The sequence below is a fragment of the Ambystoma mexicanum genome, chromosome 4q (assembly GCF_040938575.1).
Source record: "Ambystoma mexicanum isolate Mex_15411 chromosome 4q, UKY_AmexF1_1, whole genome shotgun sequence".
Lineage (NCBI taxonomy): Eukaryota > Metazoa > Chordata > Amphibia > Caudata > Ambystomatidae > Ambystoma > Ambystoma mexicanum.
This window is the reverse complement of record NC_090928.1, coordinates 436,766,661-436,779,397: the sequence shown is the minus strand read 5'-3', so window position 1 is coordinate 436,779,397 and position 12,737 is coordinate 436,766,661. Positions and strand designations below refer to the sequence as shown.

Genomic DNA, 12,737 nt, shown 5'->3' with positions numbered 1-12,737 from the left:
TTGTGCATTTGACAAAGGTTTTTTTTCCATGTTCCAAGATCTACATGTGATACGAAATGTATGAATTCTTGCAATGGAAACCTCACTGTATTTTACCAAGGCAGATAAAGGACATCTTGTGTACCCCTTATAGTTATAAGGAGGGTTTGGTGGCTGAAAATGCATAGCTTTGATGGTTATTGCATGTTGCTTCCACTTTGTACATATTACTGAATTAATATAGATGAACATTGCAGAATCGGGGGTGTAGCTCGGTGGTAGAGCATTTGACTGCAGATCAAGAGGTCCGTAGTTCAAATCTGGGTGCCCCCTTGTCCAACTTTTTTACCTGTAGAAATATTTGTTTAAATAAATTGAAGAAAACATTTACAATCTTAGCATTTTATGTAATGAGCAACACATTTCTACATTTGAAATACTCCTGATCATCTCCTGAAACCTAGGGTAAACACCATTTAGCTGTTTAGGATTTCTTCGTATGATACAAGCTGTGTTTTACATTTACCCAAGTTCTACTGGTGATATTATCAGTTTGAAATAGTCCATTGAAAGCTCATATGAATGTTATAAAACTGTGGTGGAAACCAATAATATGCCCTTAATGAAATGTATTAATTTGTATAGCTGATCAGAAGTGCACTGATGTCATTAGTTCTACAAGTTCTATACAGTCAACCACTCTATCACCTTTTTAAAAAAGGGCAGTTTTCAGCATTCAAGGGTTTATACCATTGGTTGAGCGTAGGAGTGCAGTTCAAAAAGTCCCTGTTTCATAACCATATACCCTCATCAATAGATCCTGTTAAAATGTTTTTCAACCCAATGCACTGTAAGAAACAATAAGATATATCATCATTTCATATACAAAACAATGAATAATTGGGTTTAACTATGCTCTTAGCACAAAATCAACAAACTGCAGTAGAGAAGTAGTTACATTTTGCAGAATTTGTGCATTTGACAAAGGTTTTTTTTCCATGTTCCAAGATCTACATGTGATACGAAATTTATGAATTCTTGCAATGGAAACCTCACTGTGTTTTACCAAGGCAGATAAAGGACATCTCGTGTACCCCTTATAGTTATAAGGAGGGTTTGGTGGCTGAAAATGCATTGCTTTGATGGTGATTGCATGTTGCTTCCACTTTGTACATATTACAGAATTCATATAGGTGAATATTTTAGAATTGGGGGTATAGCTCAGTGGTAGAGCATTTGACTGCAGATTAAGAGGTGTCTAGTTCGAATCTGGGTGCCCACTTGTTCAGCTGTTTTACCTGTAGAAATCTTTTTTTAATTAAATAAATTGAAGTAAACATTGACAATCTTAGCATTTTATGTAATGAGCAACACATTTCTACATTTGAAATACTCCTGATCATCACCTGAAACATAGGGTAAACACCATTAAGCTGTTTAGGATTTCTTCGTATGATACAAGCTGTGTTTTACATTCACCCAAGTTCTACTGGTGATATTATCAGTTTGAAATAGTCCATTGGAAGCTCATATGAATGTTATAAAACTGTGGTGGAAACCAATAATATGCCCTTAATGAAATGTATTAATTTGTACAGCTGACCAGAAGTGCACTGATGTCATTAGTTCTACAAGTTCCATACAGTCACCCACTCTATCACCTTTTTAAAAAAGGGCAGTTTTCAGCATTCAAGGGTTTATGTCAGTGGTAGAGCGTAGGAGTGCAGTTCAAGAAGTCCCTGTTTCATAACCATATACCCCTTTCAATAGATCCTGTTAAAATGTTTTTCAACCCAATGCACTGTAAGAAACAATAAGATATATCATCATTTCATATACAAAACAATGAACATTTGGGTTTAACTATGCTCTTAGCACAACATCAACAAACTGCTGTAGAGAAGCAGTTACGTTTTGCAGAATTTGTGCATTTGACAAAAGTTTTTTTCCATGTTCCAATATCTACATGTGATACGAAATGTATGAATTCTTGCAATGGAAACCTCACTGTATTTTACCAGGGCAGATAAAGGACATCTTGTGTAACCCTTATAGTTATAAGGAGGGTTTGGTGGCTTAAAATGCATTGCTTTGATGGTGATTGCATGTTGCTTCCACTTTGTACATATTACTGAATTAATATAGGTGAACATTTTAGAATTGGGGGTATGGCTCAGTGGTAGAGCATTTGACTGCAGATCAAGAGGTTCCTACTTCAGATCTGGGTGCCCCCTTGTCCAACTTTTTTACCTGTAGAAATCTTTTTTTAATTAAATAAATTGAAGTAAACCTTTACAATCTTAGCATTTTATGTAATGAGCAAAACATTTCTACATTTGAAATACTCCTGATCATCACCTGAAACATAGGGTAAACACCATTAAGCTGTTTAGGATTTCTTCGTATGATACAAGCTGTGTTTTACATTCACCCAAGTTCTACTGGTGATATTATCAGTTTGAAATAGTCCATTGGAAGCTCATATGAATGTTATAAAACTGTGGTGGAAACCAATAATATGCCCTCAATGAAATGTATTAATTTGTACAGCTGACCAGAAGTGCACTGATGTCATTAGTTCTACAAGTTCCATACAGTCACCCACTCTATCACCTTTTTAAAAAAGGGCAGTTTTCAGCATTCAAGGGTTTATGTCAGTGGTAGAGCGTAGGAGTGCAGTTCAAGAAGTCCCTGTTTCATAACCATATACCCTCTTCAATAGATCCTGTTAAAATGTTTTTCAACCCAATGCACTGTAAGAAACAATAAGATATATCATCATTTCATATACAAAAAAATGAACAATTGGGTTTAACTATGCTCTTAGCACAAAATCAACAAACTGCAGTAGAGAAGCAGTTCCATTTTGCAGAATTTGTGCATTTGAGAAAGTTTTTTTTTCCATGTTCCAAGATCTACATGTGATACGAAATGTATGAATTCTTGCAATGGAAACCTCACTGTATTTTACCAAGGCAGATAAAGGACGTCTTGTGTACACCTTATAGTTATAAGGAGGGTTTGGTGGCTGAAAATGCATTGCTTTGATGGTGATTGCATGTTGCTTCCACTTTGTACATATTACTGAATTAATATTGGTGAGCATTTTAGAATTGGGGGTATAGCTCAGTGGTAGAGCATTTGACTGCAGAACAAGAGGTTCCTATTTCAAATCTGTGTGCCCCCTTATCCAACTGTTTTACCTGTAGAAATCTTTTTTTTATTAAATAAATTGAAGTAAACATTTCCAAGCTTAGCATTTTATGTAATGAGCAGCACATTTCTACATTTGAAATACTCCTGATCATCTCCTGAAACATAGGGTAAACACCATGAAGCTGTTTAGGATTTCTTTGTATGATACAAGCTGTGTTTTACATTCACCCAAGTTCTACTGGTGATATTATCAGTTTGAAATAGTCCATTGGTAGCTCATATGAATGTTGTAAAACTGTGGTGGAAACCAATAATATCCCCCTAATGAAATGTATTAATTTGTACAGCTGACCAGAAGTGCACTGATGTCATTAGTTCTACAAGTTCCATACAGACACCCACTCTATCACCTTTTTAAAAAAGGGCAGTTTTCAGCATTCAAGGGTTTATGTCAGTGGTAGAGCGTAGGAGTGCAGTTCAAGAAATCCCTGTTTCATAACCATATACCCTTTTCAATAGATTATGTTCAACTGTTTTTCAACCCAATGCACTGTAAGAAACAATAAGATATATCATCATTTCATATACAAAACAATGAACAATTGGGTTTAACTATGCTCTTAGCACAAAATCAACAAACTGCAGTAGAGAAGCAGATACATTTTGCAGAATTTGTGCATTTGACAAAAGTTTTTTTCCATGTTCCAAGATCTACATGTGATACGAAATGTATGAATTCTTGCAATGGAAACCTCACTGTATTTTACCAAGGCAGATAAAGGACATCTTGTGTACCCCTTATAGTTATAAGGAGGGTTTGGTGGCTGAAAATGCATTGCTTTGATGGTGATTGCATGTTGCTTCCACTTTGTACATATTACTGAATTAATATAGATGAACATTGCAGAATTGGGGTTATAGCTCAGTGGTAGAGCATTTGACTGCAGATCAAGAGGTCTCTAGATCAAATCTGGGTGCCCCCTTGTCCAACTGTTTTACCAGTAGAAATCTTTTTTTAATTAAATAAATTGAAGTAAACATTTACAATTTTAGCATTTTATGTAATGAGCAACACATTTCTACATTTGAAAAACTCCTGATCATCACCTGAAACATAGGGTAAACACCATTAAGATGTTTAGGATTTCTTCGTATGATACAAGCTGTGTTTTACATTCACCCAAGTTCTACGGGTGATATTATCAGTTTGAAATAGTCCATTGGAAGCTCATATGAATGTTATAAAACTGTGGTGGAAACCAATAATATGCCCTTAATGAAATGTATTAATTTGTGCAGCTGACCAGAAGTGCACTGATGTCATTAGTTCTACAAGTTCCATACAGTCACCCACTCTATCACCTTTTTAAAAAAGGGCAGTTTTCAGCATTCAAGGGTTTATGTCAGTGGTAGAGCGTAGGAGTGCAGTTCAAGAAGTCCCTGTTTCATAACCATATACCCTTTTCAATAGATCCTGTTAAAATGTTTTTCAACCCAATGCACTGTAAGAAACAATAAGATATATCATCATTTCATATACAAAACAATGAACATTTGGGTTTAACTATGCTCTTAGCACAACATCAACAAACTGCTGTAGAGAAGCAGTTACGTTTTGCAGAATTTGTGCATTTGACAAAAGTTTTTTTCCATGTTCCAAGATCTACATGTGATACGAAATTTATGAATTCTTGTAATGGAAACCTCACTGTATTTTACCAAGGCAGATAAAGGACGTCTTGTGTACACCTTATAGTTATAAGGAGGGTTTGGTGGCTGAAAATGCATTGCTTTGATGGTGATTGCATGTTGCTTCCACTTTGTACATATTACTGAATTAATATTGGTGAACATTTTAGAATTGGGGATATAGCTCAGTGGTAGAGCATTTGACTGCAGATCAAGAAGTCCGTAGTTCAAATCTGTGTGCCCCCTTATCCAACTGTTTTACCTGTAGAAATCTTTTTTTTTATTAAATAAATTGAAGTAAACATTTACAATCTTAGCATTTTATGTAATGAGCAACACATTTCTACATTTGAAATACTCCTGATCATCACCTGAAACATAGGGTAAACACCATTAAGCTGTTTAGGATTTTGTCGTATGATACAAGCTGTGTTTTACATTCACCCAAGTTCTACTGGTGATATTATCAGTTTGAAATAGTCCATTGGAAGCTGATATGAATGTTATAAAACTGTGGTGGAAACCAATAATATGCCCTCAATGAAATGTATTAATTTGTACAGCTGACCAGAAGTGCACTGATGTCATTAGTTCTACAAGTTCCATACAGTCACCCACTCTATCACCTTTTTAAAAAAGGGCAGTTTTCAGCATTCAAGGGTTTATGTCAGTGGTAGAGCGTAGGAGTGCAGTTCAAGAAGTCCCTGTTTCATAACCATATAGCCTTTTCAATAGATCCTGTTAAAATGTTTTTCAACCCAATGCACTGTAAGAAACAATAAGATATATCATCATTTCATATACAAAACAATGAACATTTGGGTTTAACTATGCTCTTAGCACAACATCAACAAACTGCTGTAGAGAAGCAGTTACGTTTTGCAGAATTTGTGCATTTGACAAAGGTTTTTTTCCATGTTCCAAGATCTACATGTGATACGAAATGTATGAATTCTTGCAATGGAAACCTCACTGTATTTTACCAAGGCAGATAAAGGACATCTTGTGTACCCCTTATAGTTATAAGGAGGGTTTGGTGGCTGAAAATGCATAGCTTTGATGGTGATTGCATGTTGCTTCCACTTTGTACATATTACTGAATTAATATAGATGAACATTGCAGAATTGGGGGTGTAGCTCAGTGGTAGAGCATTTGACTGCAGATCAAGAGGTCCCTAGTTCAAATCTGGGTGCCCCCTTGTCCAACTTTTTTACCTGTAGAAATATTTGTTTAAATAAATTGAAGAAAACATTTACAATCTTAGCATTTTATGTAATGAGCAACACATTTCTACATTTGAAATACTCCTGATCATCTCCTGAAACCTAGGGTAAACACCATTTAGCTGTTTAGGATTTCTTCGTATGATACAAGCTGTGTTTTACATTTACCCAAGTTCTACTGGTGATATTATCAGTTTGAAATAGTCCATTGAAAGCTCATATGAATGTTATAAAACTGTGGTGGAAACCAATAATATGCCCTTAATGAAATGTATTAATTTGTATAGCTGATCAGAAGTGCACTGATGTCATTAGTTCTACAAGTTCTATACAGTCAACCACTCTATCACCTTTTTAAAAAAGGGCAGTTTTCAGCATTCAAGGGTTTATACCATTGGTAGAGCGTAGGAGTGCAGTTCAAAAAGTCCCTGTTTCATAACCATATACCCTCTTCAATAGATCCTGTTAAAATGTTTTTCAACCCAATGCACTGTAAGAAACAATAAGATATATCATCATTTCATATACAAAACAATGAATAATTGGGTTTAACTATGCTCTTAGCACAAAATCAACAAACTGCAGTAGAGAAGTAGTTACATTTTGCAGAATTTGTGCATTTGACAAAGGTTTTTTTTCCATGTTCCAAGATCTACATGTGATACGAAATTTATGAATTCTTGCAATGGAAACCTCACTGTGTTTTACCAAGGCAGATAAAGGACATCTCGTGTACCCCTTATAGTTATAAGGAGGGTTTGGTGGCTGAAAATGCATTGCTTTGATGGTGATTGCATGTTGCTTCCACTTTGTACATATTACAGAATTCATATAGGTGAATATTGTAGAATTGGGGGTATAGCTCAGTGGTAGAGCATTTGACTGCAGATCAAGAGGTCTCTAGTTCGAATCTGGGTGCCCACTTGTCCAGCTGTTTTACCTGTAGAAATCTTTTTTTAATTAAATAAATTGAAGTAAACATTGACAATCTTAGCATTTTATGTAATGAGCAACACATTTCTACATTTGAAATACTCCTGATCATCACCTGAAACATAGGGTAAACACCATTAAGCTGTTTAGGATTTCTTCGTATGATACAAGCTGTGTTTTACATTCACCCAAGTTCTACTGGTGATATTATCAGTTTGAAATAGTCCATTGGAAGCTCATATGAATGTTATAAAACTGTGGTGGAAACCAATAATATGCCCTTAATGAAATGTATTAATTTGTACAGCTGACCAGAAGTGCACTGATGTCATTAGTTCTACAAGTTCCATACAGTCACCCACTCTATCACCTTTTTAAAAAAGGGCAGTTTTCAGCATTCAAGGGTTTATGTCAGTGGTAGAGCGTAGGAATGCAGTTCAAGAAGTCCCTGTTTCATAACCATATACCCCTTTCAATAGATCCTGTTAAAATGTTTTTCAACCCAATGCACTGTAAGAAACAATAAGATATATCATCATTTCATATACAAAACAATGAACATTTGGGTTTAACTATGCTCTTAGCACAACATCAACAAACTGCTGTAGAGAAGCAGTTACGTTTTGCAGAATTTGTGCATTTGACAAAAGTTTTTTTCCATGTTCCAATATCTACATGTGATACGAAATGTATGAATTCTTGCAATGGAAACCTCACTGTATTTTACCAAGGCAGATAAAGGACATCTTGTGTACACATTGTAGTTATAAGGAGGGTTTGGTGGCTGAAAATGCATTGCTTTGATGGTGATTGCATGTTGCTTCCACTTTGTACATATTACTGAATTAATAAAGGTGAACATTTCAGAATTGGGGGTATAGCTCAGTGGTAGAGCATTTGACTGCAGATCAATAAGTCCCTAGTTCAAATCTGGGTGCCCCCTTGTCCAATTGTTTTACCTGTAGAAATATTTTTTTAAATAAATTGAAGAAAACATTTACAATCTTAGCATTTTATGTAATGAGCAACACATTTCTACATTTGAAATACTCCTGATCATCACCTGAAACATAGGGTAAACACCATTAAGCTGTTTAGGATTTTGTCGTATGATACAAGCTGTGTTTTACATTCACCCAAGTTCTACTGGTGATATTATCAGTTTGAAATATTCCATTGGAAGCTGATATGAATGTTATAAAACTGTGGTGGAAACCAATAATATGCTCTCAATGAAATGTATTAATTTGTACAGCTGACCAGAAGTGCACTGATGTCATTAGTTCTACAAGTTCCATACAGTCACCCACTCTATCACCTTTTTAAAAAAGGGCAGTTTTCAGCATTCAAGGGTTTATGTCAGTGGTAGAGCGTTGGAGTGCAGTTCAAGAAGTCCCTGTTTCATAACCATATACCCTTTTCAATAGATCCTGTTGAAATGTTTTTCAACCCAATGCACTGTAAGAAACAATAAGATATATCATCATTTCATATACAAAACAATGAACAATTGGGTTTAACCATGCTCTTAGCACAAAATCAATAAACTGCAATAGAGAAGCAGTTACGTTTTGCAGAATTTGTGCATTTGACAAAGGTTTTTTTTCCATGTTCCAAGATCTACATGTGATACGAAATGTATGAATTCTTGCAATGGAAACCTCACTGTATTTTACCAAGGCAGATAAAGGACATCTTGTGCACCCCTCATAGTTATAAGGAGGGTTTGGTGGCTGAAAATGCATTGCTTTGATGGTGATTGCATGTTGCTTCCACTTTGTACATATTACTGAATTAATATAGATGAACATTTCAGAATTGGGGGTATAGCTCAGTGGTAGAGCATTTGACTGCAGATCAAGAGGTTCCTAGTTCAAATCTGGGTACCCCCTTGTTTACCGGTAGAAATATCGTTTTAAATAAATTGAAGAAAACATTTACAATCTTAGCATTTTATGTAATGAGCAGCACATTTCTACATTTGAAATACTCCTGATCATCTCCTGAAACATAGGGTAAACACCATGAAGCTGTTTAGGATTTCTTTGTATGATACAAGCTGTGTTTTACATTCACCCAAGTTCTACTGGTGATATTATCAGTTTGAAATAGTCCATTGGAAGCGCATATGAATGTTATAAAACTGTGGTGGAAACCAATAGTATGCCCTTAATGAAATGTATTAATTTGTACAGCTGACCAGAAGTGCACTGATGTCATTAGTTCTACAAGTTCCATACAGTCACCCACTCTATCACCTTTTTAAAAAAGGGCAGTTTTCAGCATTCAAGGGTTTATGTCAGTGGTAGAGCGTAGGAGTGCAGTTCAAAAAGTCCCTGTTTCATAACCATATACCCTCTTCAATAGATCCTGTTAAAATGTTTTTCAACCCAATGCACTGTAAGAAACAATAAGATATATCATCATTTCATATACAAAACAATGAACAATTGGGTTTAACTATGCTCTTAGCACAAAATCAACAAACTGCAGTAGAGAAGCAGTTACATTTTGCAGAATTTGTGCATTTGACAAAAGTTTTTTTTCCATGTTCCAAGATCAACATGTGATACAAAATTTATGAATTCTTGCAATTGAAACCTCACTGTGTTTTACCAAGGCAGATAAAGGACATCTTGTGTACCCCTTATAGTTATAAGGAGGGTTTGGTGGCTGAAAATGCATTGCTTTGATGGTGATTGCATGTTGCTGCCACTTTGTACATATTACTGAATTAATATAGGTGAACATTTTAGAATTGGGGGTATAGCTCAATGGTAGAGCATTTGACTGCAGATCAGGAGGTCACTAGTTCAAATCTGGGTGCCCCCGTGTCCATCTGTTTTACCTGTAGAAATCTTTTTTTAATTAAATAAATTGAAGAAAACATTTACAATCTTAGCATTTTATGTAAAGAGCAACACATTTCTACATTTGAAATACTCCTGATCATCTCCTGAAACATAGGATAAACACCATGAAGCTGTTTTGGATTTCTTCGTATGATACAAGGTGTGTTTTACATTCACCCAAGCTCTACTGGTGATATTATCAGTTTGAAATAGTCCATTGGAAGCTGATATGAATGTTGTAAAACTGTGGTGGAAACCAATAATATACCCTCGATGAAATGTATTAATTTGTACAGCTGACCAGAAGTGCACTGATGTCATTAGTTCTACAAGTTCCATACAGTCACCCACTCTATCACCTTTTTAAAAAAGGGCAGTTTTCAGTATTCAAGGGTTTATGTCAGTGGTAGAGCGTAGGAGTGCAGTTCAATAAGTCCCTGTTTCCTAACGATATACCCTTTTCAATAGATCCTGTTAAAATGTTTTTCAACCCAATGCACTGTAAGAAACAATAAGATATATCATCATTTCATATACAAAACAATGAACAATTGGGTTTAACCATGCTCTTAGCACAAAATAAACAAACTGCAGTAGAGAAACAGTTACATTTTGCAGAATTTGTGCATTTGACAAAGGTTTTTTTTCCATGTTCCAAGATCTACATGTGATACGAAATTTATGAATTATTGCAATGGAAACCTCACTGTATTTTACCAAGGCAGATAACGGACATCTTGTGTACCCCTTATAGTTATAAGGAGGGTTTGGTGGCTGAAAATGCATTGCTTTGATGGTGATTGCATGTTGCTTCCACTTTGTACATATTACTGAATTAGTATAGGTGAACATTTCAGAATTGGGGGTATAGCTCAGTGGTAGAGCATTTGATTGCAGTTTAAGAGGTTCCTAGTTCAAATCTGGATGCCCCCTTTTTTTAAATAAATTGAATAAAACATTTACAATCTTAGCATTTTATGTAATGAGCAACACATTTCTACATTCGAAATACTCCTGATCATCTCCTGAAACATAGGGTAAACACCATGAAGCTGTTTAGGATTTCTTTGTATGATACAAGCTGTGTTTTACATTCACCCAAGTTCTACTGGTGATATTATCAGTTTGAAATAGTCCATTGGAATCTCATATGAATGTTATAAAACTGTGGTGGAAACCAATAACATGCCCTCAATGAAATGTGTTAATTTGTACAGCTGACCAGAAGTGCACTGATGTCATTAGTTCTACAAGTTCCATACAGTCACCCACTCTATCAGCTTTTTAAAAAAGGGAAGTTTTCAGCATTCAAGGGTTTATGTCAGTGGTAGAGCGTAGGAGTGCAGTTCAAGAAGTCCCTGTTTCATAACCATATACCCTTTTCAATAGATCCTGTTAAAATGTTTTTCAACCCAATGCACTGTAAGAAACAATAAGATATATCATCATTTCATATACAAAACAATGAACAATTGGGTTTAACCATGCTCTTAGCACAAAATCAACAAACTGCAGTAGAGAAGCAGTTACATTTTGCAGAATTTGTGCATTTGACAAAGGTTTTTTTTTTCCATGTTCCAAGATCTACATGTGATACGAAATGTTTGAATTCTTGCAATGGAAACCTCACTGTATTTTACCAAGGCAGATAACGTACATCTTGTGTACCCCTTATAGTTATAAGGAGGGTTTGGTGGCTGAAAATGCATTGCTTTGATGGTGATTGCATGTTGCTTCCACTTTGTACATATTACTGAATTAATATAGATGAACATTTCAGAGTTGGTGGTATAACTCAGTGGTAGAGGATTTGACTGCAGATCAAGAGGTCCCTAGTTCAAATCTGGGTACCCTCTTCTCCAACTGTTTTACCTGTAGAAATAATGTTTTAAATAAATTGAAGAAAACATTTACAATCTTAGCATTTTATGTAATGAGCAGCACATTTCTACATTTGAAATACTCCTGATCATCTCCTGAAACATAGGGTAAACACCATGAAGCTGTTTAGGATTTCTTTGTATGATACAAGCTGTGTTTTACATTCACCCAAGTTCTACTGGTGATATTATCAGTTTGAAATAGTCCATTGGAAGCGCATATGAATGTTATAAAACTGTGGTGGAAACCAATAGTATGCCCTTAATGAAATGTATTAATTTGTACAGCTGACCAGAAGTGCACAGATGTCATTAGTTCTACAAGTTCCATACAGTCACCCACTCTATCACCTTTTTAAAAAAGGGCAGTTTTCAGCATTCAAGGGTTTATGTCAGTGGTAGAGCGTAGGAGTGCAGTTCAAGAAGTCCCTGTTTCATAACCATATACCCTTTTCAATAGATCCTGTTAAAATGTTTTTCAACCCAATGCACTGTAAGAAACAATAAGATATATCATCATTTCATATACAAAACAATGAACAATTGGGTTTAACTATGCTCTTAGCACTAAATCAACAAACTGCAGTAGAGAAGCAGTTACATTGTGCAGAATTTGTGCATTTGACAAAAGTTTTTTTTCCGTGTTCCAAGATCTACATGTGATACGAAATTTATGAATTCTTGCAATTGAAACCTCACTGTGTTTTACCAAGGCAGATAAAGGACATCTTGTGTACCCCTTATAGTTATAAGGAGGGTTTGGTGGCTGAAAATGCATTGCTTTGATGGTGATTGCATGTTGCTGCCACTTTGTACATATTACTGAATTAATATAGGTGAACATCTTACAATTGGGGTATAGCTCAATGGTAGAGCATTTGACTGCAGATCAAGAGGTCACTAGTTCAAAGCTGGGTGCCCCCGTGTCCAACTGTTTTACCTGTAGAAATCTTTTTTTAATTAAATAAATTGAAGAAATAATTTACAATCTTAGCATTTTATGTAAAGAGCAACACATTTCTAC

The 12,737-nt window shown here is 35.3% G+C and overlaps 2 non-coding genes across 2 annotated transcripts; both read left to right on the top strand.

Moving 5' to 3' along the window:
* Positions 1-5,951: 5,951 nt before the first annotated feature.
* On the top strand, positions 5,952-6,023 carry TRNAC-GCA (transfer RNA cysteine (anticodon GCA)). The gene has a single exon. It is a non-coding gene; the product is annotated as a tRNA-Cys (tRNA).
* Positions 6,024-8,801: 2,778 nt separating this feature from the next.
* Positions 8,802-8,873, top strand: TRNAC-GCA (transfer RNA cysteine (anticodon GCA)). Its single transcript has one exon. It is a non-coding gene; the product is annotated as a tRNA-Cys (tRNA).
* Positions 8,874-12,737: the final 3,864 nt, after the last annotated feature.